General features: G+C 41.6%; 1 protein-coding gene across 1 annotated transcript in view; it reads right to left on the reverse strand.

Annotated features, from left to right (window-relative positions):
* Positions 1-11,474, reverse strand: part of LOC103371280 (DNA-binding protein SATB2) — a 45,671-nt gene extending 34,197 nt beyond the window's left edge. The window contains exon 1 of the mRNA XM_008300544.1: positions 11,419-11,474. The gene's annotated coding sequence lies outside the window, so the exon portion shown is untranslated. The remainder of the gene's footprint in view (positions 1-11,418) is intronic.
* Between the last annotated feature and the right edge of the window lie 1,496 nt (positions 11,475-12,970).

Below are 12,970 nucleotides of genomic sequence, written 5' to 3' on the forward strand. Positions count from 1 at the left end.
TCTTGTTATCTCTCTGTGGACACTAATAACTCTGATTTTATTTTTTTTACTGTTGGTCACAGAGTCAGTCACGGCGGCTCGGTTGTTTTTTTTTTAACAAGCTCTCGTTCATATAAACTGTATTTGTGGTTATTTTTAAGTCAGACATGTTGCATAATTCTTTCTGATTTGACAGTTTCTGGCTTGAATAAATGGCATCGTGTCATTTCCATAAAAATCTGGGATCAAACTACAACATTTTTCCAAATGCTGGCAGGTGTTGATATTATTTCTATGTTTGTAGACGACTGCACTGCTGCAGTTCAACCGACAAGCCCCACTCATCGCTCCACCATCGTGTCAAAAACTTGAAACATATTTAGTTTTTCATAGAACTGCATTAGCGGTGGAGCTCAGCAGCACAGAATTTATTGTTTTAGTTTAGTTTTAACACAATCTCCCGACTGCAGACGGTTTATTTTTGGAATTTAGTGAAATGTCAAGATTTTTATTTTGCTGTATTTCCCGACAGAACAGCGTGATTCTTTCTGGTTTTACAGCTTCTGCCTCAGATACATTTTTTTTAAAGACAACAAGGCTTTCGAACCAGAGTTTTGGGCTTCAAGAGGCAAAGTTACGCCACATTTTAATACAGAAATATTTCATAAACAGCCGTGACTGTGATCTTTACCAGGGCGTGAACATGTTTTCACCACGATGACAACAAAAACCAACAATCCTAAATTGAAACGGCGCTCCGGGGCCCTCCCACGGCCGGCCTCCAGACCCGACATCAAGCGTATCGTCTTCCTGGGTTTGCTGCTGTTGACAGTGCACAGTCTTTGTTCGTTCCCTCCACAGCCAACACGTTTCTGTTATTTACACAGGACAACACCACAGACTAAATACAGACCCGTTTATTATCCTCTGTTTGCACACACAGGACGACACAACAGGTCAGAGCGAAAGACGAGGAGGTGTTTCAGGCGCTCTGCGATAAACTAAAGCAGGAAAACGAAGCAGTGATTCTATCGCCTTTACTCTTAATTATTTGAGGTTTTCTATGATCTAAGTAAGGAAACTCAGCTGCTCATTGTCCTGCTTTAGTCGTCACTATGTGCCACCGGGGTCACTACTTTAACAACAGAACGATATTTTTCACGTGCATCTAAACACATATGAAAGTGGACCGTGTCTTCATTAAGGTGTTCACGAGTGCAGACATAGAACCACCTCCTTCACCGACACGACGATGGAAGCAAACAGCTTCACTCGACAGGCGATGAAGCAGCACACGAACTCCATCGTTTCTGACATGAGGCGAAGCGACAAGACGTGACGGGGAAGGACGCGGCGGTGTGACATAACGACCAGCGACGCGACAGAAAAGGACGGAGAGCATCCCGATAGGCGGCGTGACGTCATCAGACCCGAGGCTTGGGTTTCGTAACGCTACGTGATGCAGCAGGAGACCAGGAAGTCTTCTGGTTATTTCTTAGCGTTGCTCTGCGTGTACAGATTACCGTAAATTCTGGACTATTGAGGCACCTGAATGGAAGCTGCATTCACTGACTTTAAACAGGAAACCAGGCGCAAGCTGCAGGTGTCCACGTTGGAACATGAGACATTTACACAGAAAGACTTTTTAACCTTTAATTAAATACGTATCGGTAACATACACAAATATGTAAATGTCTTTTTCCCAAACAGTTCCTGTAACACGGCTGGTTAAGGAAATAAAACTCCAGCAGCTACCAGGAAAAGTCACTGATGGCTATCTTCATCTTCCTCCTGCACTAAAACCACTAAAGTCGTCTTCTTCAGCCTCAGAATCACTTCATCACTTCCTCAGTCTCTCTGTCGTCGTCGCTCTCGAGGCAAATTCGTAAAAATCCATAAATTAGCCGCATCGTTGTTTAAGCTGCAGTGTTCAACATGTGTGAAAAAAGCAGCAGCTTATAGTCCAGACATTACGGTAAACAGCCTTTAAGTTTAGCTTCAGATTTCATGGAAAGCCGACAGAGTGGCGTCGCTAACTGACGCTCCTTCAAGCCTCTGGTGGGTTCTAAAGCCATAAAAGTCATCCTAAAAAACCTAATTATATCCAAAATCGCACCGATCATCAAACCGAGAAACCGTAAAAACAGAAAGACTTGGATGTTTTTTTACTACTCATCTGTGAAACTTGACAAAATCGAAGCCTAAAATTGTGATATTTCTACAAATTTATTTTTTCTACAAGTCGTATTTTTCAAAAATTGCAAAAATGGACTCTTTGCATTAATCAGATTGCGTAGAAAAATCTACAAATGACAGTTTTAAAGCCGTCGATGCGTTTACACCGAGCAGACGGGACAAGTTCAGAAACAAATTAAAAATTCAAACGGTAATTTTTTATTTTTTTTTTCCAGTGTTGTCGATTTCAGCTTTTCTTTAAAATGATCCACAATAAACCATCACAGACATTGCATTTTGTAGTGATTTGTGTCATTCAGAGACCCGTTCTGAGTCCTTCTTCATGTTGTTCTGCTGCCACGGAGCTGCAGGACTTTATGTTGCAGAGAAAAATGAGTCACAGTGAAGAAACAAAAAGCCACACTGTGTGGAGCTCAGAGCGACGACACCTCTAAGAGCAGCACAAGAAGGTTTAGGACCGATTTACCTCATCAGCCACACACAGCTTCCACATACTGTAGTCTGCTGAGGCTTATCTAAAGAATCAGCTGCATGTTAAGGAACAAACATTTGGCTGCTTTTTCTTTCTACTGAAGCCTATAAAACATCCTGTGTACGTGCATTGCTCTGCCCCGTCAGAGAACCCCCAAAAACAACATTTGTTTGACACATTTCAAAGCGAGTGAAGCTTCAGAGACCCTGAGAAAACCTGCGCCGGCCGCTGCACAGGATCCCTGGGAAGCTCTCGGCCTCGTGTTTTTCTTCACACTGTGCGGTTTCCAGCGGTATGGCCGTAAAGCCGGCAGCGACGCACGAATCCGAGCCCGAGAGCGACACATGATTATAATAAAACTCACATGCAAAATTAATAGCTGCCGTTAAAAGAGCCTGTCCAACACAAACAAGAAGGGAAAAAAAGAATCACACAGCGCCGAGGCCCTGCTGCACTCGGCGACTCTTTACTGTGTCTGACTGCGACGGCCGGCGCTGGTCTGCTGAACGAGGCGTTCAGGGACCGTGAAGGGGTGGACAAGGCCGGCAGACACGTTCAGGGAGCGACGTCCACAAGTTTCCCAGCAGATCACGGCCCAGAGCATCACTCCACCTTCTTACACAAACCACATGATAGAAGAGAAACCCGATTCTCCAGAGCAGGACCTGGAGCTCACAGGTCCGCTCCAGACGCTTCAGTCTGTGGATGGGAGTGTGGTCCGACTACAGCTCGGTACCAAAGCTCAAAGCGGGAAACGAGCTCCGGGTTGTTTGCATTTCTTCAAGCCAATGTCGGGCGGCGTCAAGCCCAGGATGTGGTGATGGTGTCCCTCTAAAAGCAGGCAGGAAGGCATGTTGACATCGAACCGTCCAAATGGTTCATTAAACAAAACTAGGTTGTTTTACTGCATCATCCAAATCCTGAGCAAACCACAGCAGGGAAGTGAAGGACAAAGCTGACAGAGGGTTTCTACCTGCCGTCTGGGTCCACCTGTACTAGCATACCGCCAAACTCATCAGCCTTAACATCGACCGTTTTTCATCAGGACCAACGGGTGCCAACCTAACGAGATAATCAGCTGTTCGATGTGAGATTATTTCAAGAAGTAGTCTCGACAGGAGAGCACAGACTTCTGTTTCTGTTGCGTTAAACAGACCCAACATGTGTAGAATAAATGGATTTTACCAAAACATCACGATTTTAATCTAGAATTTCGCACATGACTGGTTCAAACGCAAACGGGTTTAGTTGGTTTTTTTAAGTTTCTGCCTGTAAAAAAGAAAAAAAAAACCTTTTCAATCTCACCAGCAGGTTTTGGGGTTCAGAGGGTCGATCAATAATCAGATAAATGTAAATACAGTCGAGTAACAGCTTCCATCTCTTCACCAGATGTTATCGTGGATCCAAAATATAGCAGTTAATCCACCTTCATCCCCATGTTAGTTCACAGGTTTTATATTCTTTCTAAACATCTCCTTCATCCAGCCTCACAGGAGGACAGCGATGTGTTTAGCCTAGCTTAGCACAAGCAGACTACTTGTTTGTGACCGACTCGCCGACCCACTTGCTTCCTGCCGTTTCTATAAAAGCCGTTTATTCACTCGGAGCTCGGCGCTGTGCTGCCGATCGCCTCCCATCGCCGTCCCTCTGGGTGCAGCTGTCCGTCCCACGCTGCCTTCGCTAATCTACCCATCAATCCGTTATCGTAGAAACCGCCTAATGGCTGCTGAGCATCGCCCCGGCCACCAAAAACAAAAAAAAACAAAAACGGTGGAAATTTCCTGAAAAATAGGACCTAATTTCACTGAAGAGAGGAAGACGTCTAAATGCTTTATTGCCCCCTCGCAGTAATTTTCTCAAATCAACACACACGAACCCAGTGAAAGTCAATCTGTTCCTCGGAGCACACACAGTTCAAACCGCCGACAAACTGCATCAAATCAACCAAACGGCAAAAAAAATAAAATAATCAAAGAGCGCGCTGACGAGGTCGCATGTTAACTTTCTGAACATGCAGTTTTCCCTCTTCCTCTCTTCCCCTCTCGTTTTCTCAATTTGCGTCTGGTCTGCTTTTAATAAACACATTTTTGGAATATTTGGGGTAATGGATGATAATCAGGCCCCGTCCCTCCTTCATATTTTCTCCTCTAACCAGAGCAATATTCAAGTCATTAATGAGGAGACATAAAATGTGGAAGGAAATAAAAAGTAGATGGTTGTGGTGTTTCAAAGAGCAGAAATGTGCTCGTGCAGGCGACGTGGTGGAGCACATCGGACGTGAAATCAGTCACTAACGAGGACTACAGGGCGGGTTTAACGGGGGTTTGAGTGAACTGTGTGGGACAGGTGTTCCCAAACACAGACCGTAAATAAAAGATGGATGAAGTCACCTGTTCCGACGCTTTGACGTCGCTCTGAACACGCCTGCTTCATCGACCGTTCGCCGCTAAACGTGACCACCGTTTACTGAACCAACACCGTGGCGTGTCCACGGAGGCTCCAAACCAGCGACTGAGATCATGAACGCACGAGGAAAACGTTCGCTGAGGTAACAAATCAAATAAGAAGTCGGTGTATTTTCTCATAGACGTCTATAGAATATGACTTCATTTTAGTCGTCGCCCCCTGCTGGCTGTTGGAAAGAATGCAGGTTCAACCCCAAAACTGGGTTTCAAAGGCAGGTTATCGCTAAAAATTCATTAAAAAAACAAAAAACTAACTTTTCTGCAGAGCTGCAGGCAGTACAGAAACCAACTAAAACATATGTGAAGCCACCATCTCTGGAATAATATAACCTGTTAAGTCCATTTATTGTTCTTAACTTCTGTAATAAAATCAAAGAATCTATCGCTCACTTCTTTCTTGTGATTTATGGTTTTGTAACCGTGTCACACTGCACACAAGACATTTAATAATAAGAAATAATCACACGTATGTTTTACGACGGAGCCAACCAAGAGGAGACTGTTTTCTTCTCCATATTTTAATGAGTGTCCAAGTGTCGACCAAAGTAAATCACCAGAAGAAGAAAAACAACCGGAGCTTCCTGTAGCAGCAAATATCACGTCTCCTTCTAACATGAACTGTTCAGATATCCTCAGACTGACAGGAAATCTTTCTCCTGACATCCAAACATTTACATGCTTCTAAGCGGTTTGGTTGTTTGATTGGGGCGTGACAAAGCTCTACGTCGTCTCTAAAAGCTGCAGCTCCTGTCGTATTCTCCTGACAGCGTCCACGACCTCTTCGATGACCTTTTGTCCCCAATAACTGTGGACAACAAAAAAAAAAAAAGAGGGCAACAGTTCCTGAGGCGACGTAAACAAACAGCGTTTGAGGAGACGCATGTTGCTGCTCTGAACCTCCAGGTTTCCAGTCGCTTCATTACACGAACCTCCTGGAAAAGTCTCTCGTTCAGAGATTAAAGTCTGGCATCCCGTCAACAGCTTTACAGGACGAGTCCTCATTTTGACTTGGCTTCACGTCTGCGATGCCTTTATCCACCTAATCAGGGCTCTTGTGTACATAAAGGAGACATCTCATCCTTTCCTTTGTCTCTCTAATCAGACCGTCTTTAAATAAACTGAGTGAATTCATTAGTTTCTGATGTCGTCCCCGGCTTTTTATTTCTCAGTCCGTCTCTGTATTTAAAAAAAAAAAGCTTTCATATCAATACAGAGACTAAAAAAGGACCTCGTTACGCTCTGTTTTTCTACACTGTCGCACATAAAACCACTTCAAGCGACACATTCGGTGGGTGAACAGACCACACAGTCCCAGCCCGGGCTTTACAGCCACATGGAGGCCAAATGTACCACCGACAAGTCCCACAGAAACAGAGAAGCCCCGGCTCAGTCGCTCAGGTACAGTCTCATTTTAAGGGTCTTTAGGAGACCGATTAACCCTCTGAACCCCCAAACCTGCTGGTGGGTTTGAACGCCATGTTTTCTGGACAGAAGAAGGCAAAATTACAGCATTTATCAGTCAAAAACTGTAAAGACTGAAAACTCGTCAGCTTTTCGGGCCTCACACGGTCCAAAGTTTAAAAATCCCTTATGTTTAAAAAAAAATTCACCAAAAATAAGGTTTTAATGCTGATTAAATTCTGTAAAAAAAGAAAAATTCTGCACTTCTCAGCGAAACCAGGAAGCCATTTGTGATTCATCTGCGACCAACAGTCGGGTAACAAAAATTCTGGGACTTTTCAGCTGAACAACAGGCAGTGTTCACAGAGAGGTGTGGAGACAAACGAAAAACAGAATTTAGAAGAAGAAAAATCTATAAAGCTAAAAACACAAATAATAGCTGGTTTTCAACTTTCAGAAAAGACTTTAAACGTGTGTTCTGTCAGCAAACAAATCTACATTCAATTTTATTTTAATTGCCAGAAAAATCAGATTACAAACAGATTCTGTCAAAAAGAAGAAATTCTGCACTTCTTGGTGCAACAGTGACGCCAGGAGAGACTCATCCAGGACCAACAGTCACAAGTAAAACTCTGGGACTTCTCAGCTGAACTGCAGGCAGTGTTTACAGAGATCAGACGAGTAAAACTGTTTTAGAATGTGAGTAGAGCCACCATCCCCCCAAATATTGGTCATATTTTGGTAAAATGAGTCATCTTAGAAAAATATAATTCATGGTTTTATAAATGTGCAGCACATCCCAGACTTATCAGGACTTATATTGAATTAACGGGTAAATTTCAAGGCACTGTGTCCTTCAGAGGGTCCTTGACTAAGTTCCAAGGCATCCCAGGACCAGCTATGAGCAGCTGAGTTCAGCTCCAGGAGAACTGATCAGGATCTGGCTGCTTGAACACAAACAGGAGGTGAAACATCGGATCAAATGAAACTGTGTCTGCAGTTGTGAGTTAATAAACTGTCAACCGGCTGCGCTGCAACTCAAAACAAGCACATTTAATACGGACAAACTTTCTTTTTAATATCATGACGTGAGATTCTTGCAGGACAACATCTGTCCCACTGAGCTCACGTCTATTTCGGGAATCAACACTCTCAGATCGAGCAGGAACAGTAAGCACACGCTCTATAAAGCTGTTGTTTTTCAAAGAATAACCAACATTTGTCAGTTTTGGTCAAACACCATAAAACCACGACTACGATCACTTTATAATATTTATTATACCGTCATGTGCAAAACAAAAGCTCCTCTGTGTTCAATAAATATGCATTTCTATAAATGAAACGTTGATCAGTTGCTCAGCGGACGAGGAAGCCGTCTTCACCGACAGATGAGATGTTTTTACAGCAGCCACACATGTTCTGGATGCAGCCACGAGTCTGTTTTTGAGGAGGGAAATGTGAAAACTCTGCTCTCACTCCATAACAAAGTGTTTGCATCCGGCTTTAAAAGGCCAAATCTTTGCCTTTTTTCCGCTACAGTGTGATTAAAATAAAGCTGGAAATCCCTGCACACTCGAGCCTTTAGTTTTATACTTGTCCTTTTTATGCAGGAATTCCAGCAGATAAACATCATTAAAATTTATCTTATTGTGTCACATGTGCTATCACATATAATTATTAGGACATATTTTGTTCCTGGAATCCTCAATAAGTCACTGTATTTATTTGTCATCATCATTAACTGATGCTGAAGCAGCCAATTCCAAGGTTGATCCTGCAACACTCTTCCTTCGCCACGTACTCCATTCAAATACCGCCGAAATTAGTAATTTTCCTCGTTTTTTGTTGATAGAAATGGACAAATTCATAATATTTTAAGTACTTTCTGAATCTCCGTGATGTTCTGAAAAATTCGGCTTTCATACAGAAGTAATTATCGTCAACGTTTAAATCTTTTTGAAATTATAGCATATAAACATGTTCACACTTTAGCGAGTTTGCAATCTTCTTTATAAACTACTCACGTAATTACCTAACATTATTAAGTCATATTTTGTTACTAAAATTCTTAATATGACATTGGATTTATTTATATTAATCACTAACTGATGTTAAGGCAGCTAATTCACAACTTGTCCCAGCAAAACTCCTACTTCGCAACGTACTCCATTCCAATTTCGCCAAAATCAATAATCCTCTCGTGTTTTTATTGGTTGCTATGGACAAATTCACAATATTTTAACACTTTCTTAATTTAAATAATGTTCTGAAATATTCGGCTTACGTGTAAAAGTGATTATCGTCGTCTCAGGAGTCAAATTTTAGGTCTTTTTTAAAGGCTCAGACTGACAGAATTCTAGCATGTAAACACGTTTAAAGTTTAGCTAACAGTATGCTGTCTTCTTTAAAAACTAGCTAATACTACTAATAAGCTATCAATTTACACTATTAGTCCATGTTTTGTTCATGGAATCATTAATATGTCACTGCATTTCACTCCAATCATCATTAATTCACGCTGAAGCAGCTTATGCACACGTTGATCTAGCGGCACGCTTCCTTACGTACTCCATTCAAAACCCACCTAAATCAATAATTAGCTCCATATTTATTGATAACAATCGACAAATACACAAGAGTTTATATACGACCTGAATCCTCATGATGTTCTGAGAATTTCGGCTCACTTATACAAGCGATTACTTATTGCATTGTCGTCTCAGGTGTGAACTGTCACCCAGGACAGCAGCAGTTGTGGACATTCAACAGCTTCTGGACAAACACAGCTGCAGCTAATAAAACCAGGTTCATAATGGCTCCGTGTGATCCAGCTCAGCAGCCTCCTGCTGTTAAATCAAACGGAGCTCCACTTGTTATTAATCTTATTAGCTGCAGCTGTGTGGCGCTGAAAAGTCCAACTAAAGGGTATTAAAATAATTAGCTGGAGATATTAATTTCTGGAGATTTTCAGAGGAGTTAAAGAACACAACAGGCCTCAGACGAAGCTAATGGACGCTTCAGCTAAAATCAGGCTTTTCTTCCTTTTACATGCACAAGCACAGTCAGATGCATTAAAAAAATAAAATAAAATCAGGTTATTTATTAAAAACAAGGGCTTTTTGTAGCAGCCTCATTTTCTATTTTTCCCACAAAACTTCATTATTTTTGTCACTATCAGCCTTTATTTGTGTGTTTAAAATCAGTAGAAGACTGAACACGATAGAAGTTAGGATTGTCACTGCAAAAACTTGAAAATGATCAGGTTAAAGCGTTGGACGGGTGCATGCACGTCGGTGTGTGATGCACGTGACGATGTTCTGGCCGGACTAGACTCTGTGTTTGTGGGTCGCTGCAACTTCCACCATTAGCTTTGGATGCTTTGCACACTTTTTGTTATGATCCGACCAAGTTTGAGGAACATTGACCAAGAAAGTCAAAATATAAATGACAAGAAAAACACACATTTTTTTTAGCAGTTAATTCAAAATGGCGGACTTCCTGTCGGGTTTAGGTCACGGCACCTAGAGACCTTTTTTTCAAGGCTTGTGATGCTGAACGTCGGCCGAATTTCACGCATCTCAGTGAAACGTACATCCGGAGCTGATTGGTTGAAAGTTGCTAGGGGGCGCTATGGAGCCGTTTTGCCACATGCAGACCTGAGTCGCATACGGTTTGTTTCGTTTCGCTGATTGGGATGTGTGAGCCAGTTTTGGTGATTTTTTGGGCATTCCTACTTTCTACTTCCTGTTCGAAGGCGAAGGAAGTCGTGATCCTTGAAAATGACCAAAAATAACCAAAAGTCCCACAATTGATTCAAAATGGCGGACTTCCTGTTGGGTTCAGGATGTGGCTCCAAGAGGCTTTTTTGTGCGCCCTGAGGTGTCGCAGGTGTTTACCAAATTTCATAGCTGTCGGTGAAACGTGCTGCGGGGGCTCGTTTTTCCAAACGCTGCAGGGGGCGCTGTGGAGCCATTTTGCAAAACACAAGTCCCGTAAAATATCACATTTTTCGCCACTTCGGAGGTGTGTGCAAATCGTCACGCGTCTTCGAGCATCTTTAGCCCTTTGAAAATGTGATTCATTTGAAGAAGAAGAAGAAACTAAGTTGAAATCAGGTTTTTCTTCCTTTTACACGCACCGTCAGCTGGAGCAGCTCTTAATTCCTAACTAAGATCAGGTTATTTATTAACAACATAAGCCTCATTTTCTATTTTTCCCACAAATCTTCCTTATTTTTCCCACAAATATCGGTTATATTTGCATCCGATGGCTTTAAAAACATTAGAAAGCTTCCTGAACAACATTATGTTTAAGATTCCCACTGCAAAAACTGTAAAATTCATCAGAAAATTAGATTTATTTCAAACTAGAGTTGTCTAAGGACAGATGAGAGAAGGATGTGCGAAAGCCTCAAGTGTCGCTGGACTCTGAATTTATACTTTTCACTGAAACAAAACGCGACATGGATGTTTGTAGCTGCAATGTGACAAAAATAAATGTTTTTTTTAAGAGTCAATTGTCTAAATATCTCTTTGTTTTTACAAATAATGACAAAAATCATGTTTTTCATAATCAGGGAAGTTCCAGTTACTTTACTGTCATAAACTCATCCAATGTTAGTTTAAAACATCAACTTCACCTTGTGTGTACGGCGTAAATGTGATATATCATCTACTCACATACTTTTTCCAGTGAAATTAGTCTTTTTCTGAAGTCAGAACTGCCCCAAAACTTACTACTGTGAGCTCTTCGGCTCGACCATGGAATAAACTGTTCAGTTCTCAGTCATGTCGGGATCTTTTTCGTCTTCATCCATCGGTTAATTTTGCTTTACGGCTCATTTGTTAATTAATTCCAGTTTGGTCCCTGCGTGCCTGGAGGTGATTTCAGTAAATGCCCACTCACTTTTTAAGAAGTCACCGTGCGCGCCGGGGAATAAACTCCATCCATTGGTGAAAACGAGTGAATCCAGCCTGACAGAATGAGAATTTTCCAACGTTTTCCCGTCCTGGCAAAAAAACCAAAAAATAAAAAGAAAGAAAAAAAAGAAAAGTGGAGCGAGGAAGGAGATACAAAGACGAGGAGTGATGAGGACGGACTGCTGCTGCAGGCTGAGTAAAGAGCAGTAAAATGACACATGCAGGGAGGAGGGAGGAGAGAGCTGAGGTTTGGGAGGGAAACCCAGAGACTAAATGACATGCATGAACAAATACAGTAGTTACACTGCCTGCAAATAACCGTCTTCAAGCTCATAAAGTCAATACGCTGCTTCTATCAGCTGAAGCCCGAAGTGCAGGTTGGAAGAAGTTGGATGAAAATGAGCCGCCTCTTTAGTGAATAATGCGATCACAGATTTAGAAAAGCTTAATTAATTTGCCCAGATGCTGTGATGTGAGAGAACAGGAGGAGGTCAGGAAAAGGTGATTAATGTCAGACGAGGGAAGGTAGAAATGTCCGAGTCTGCGCGCCGTATGAATAGATGCAAAGATCTATAAATCAACGGCGCTCAAGAGACGAGCAGAAAACGTTCAAAGTTCCTGCCAGAGTGTGATTCCCAGAAAGAAAAGGAGAGAAAAGGCTGATTGTCTGCCCTCTATTGGTGGAAAAAGATCAGAGTGAAGGTTGTTGAAATGTCACCAGAAACACTCGAATCCTTCATCACATAAAGTCTGTTTTATGTGTTACAGGACTATCTGGTGCTTTAAAAGTCTCATGTTTACATTTTTTCACACGCTTGCTCTAACTGGCTTCATCTCATCGAGCTGTAATGAAAATATTAAACTTTGTCAATATAAAAGAAAGTGCTGACATGTAAACTGGTTTATTTTTCAACATTTTTTTAAAACTTTGTTCTCAAAAAAATTTCCATGCATTACGATTGTGTGTGAATGTACTGAAGAAGTGCATTAGAAAGTCATAATTAGGTGGAAAAAACTTTAAAAAACACAAGTACTTTGACAGGAGGCAGTATTTTGGGTGGAATGCACCTTGAAAACCACAAGACATTGGACAGAGAGTTGGATTTTGAGTGGAATACGCCTTTAAAACTTCAAGTATTTGAACAGAAAGTACTATTTTTTGGTTGAATAAACCTTTGAAAGCTTAATTCATTCGTTGGTAAATGCTATTTGAGTGGAATAAACCTTTAAAACCATTGGGAATTGAACAGAGAGCAGTATTTTGGGTGGAATAAACCTTTAAATCATGAATGGTTTAACAAAAAGTAGCATGTTGGGTGGAATAAACCATTAAAGCTATGAGTACTGTGACTGAAAGTCGTCTTTTGGGTGGAATGAACCTTTAAAATTACAGGTTTTTGGACAGCAAGTCATATTTTGGGTGAATTTAGGTGCAAATACGAACAACAAGTGGCTGTACATACTACAGATATTGACCTACAGATGTAGAAAGATGTTCCACCATCAGCTGTAGAAAGATGTTCCACCATCAGATGTAG

Source organism: Stegastes partitus, unplaced genomic scaffold (assembly GCF_000690725.1).
Source record: "Stegastes partitus isolate 25-593 unplaced genomic scaffold, Stegastes_partitus-1.0.2 Scaffold1557, whole genome shotgun sequence".
Lineage (NCBI taxonomy): Eukaryota > Metazoa > Chordata > Actinopteri > Pomacentridae > Stegastes > Stegastes partitus.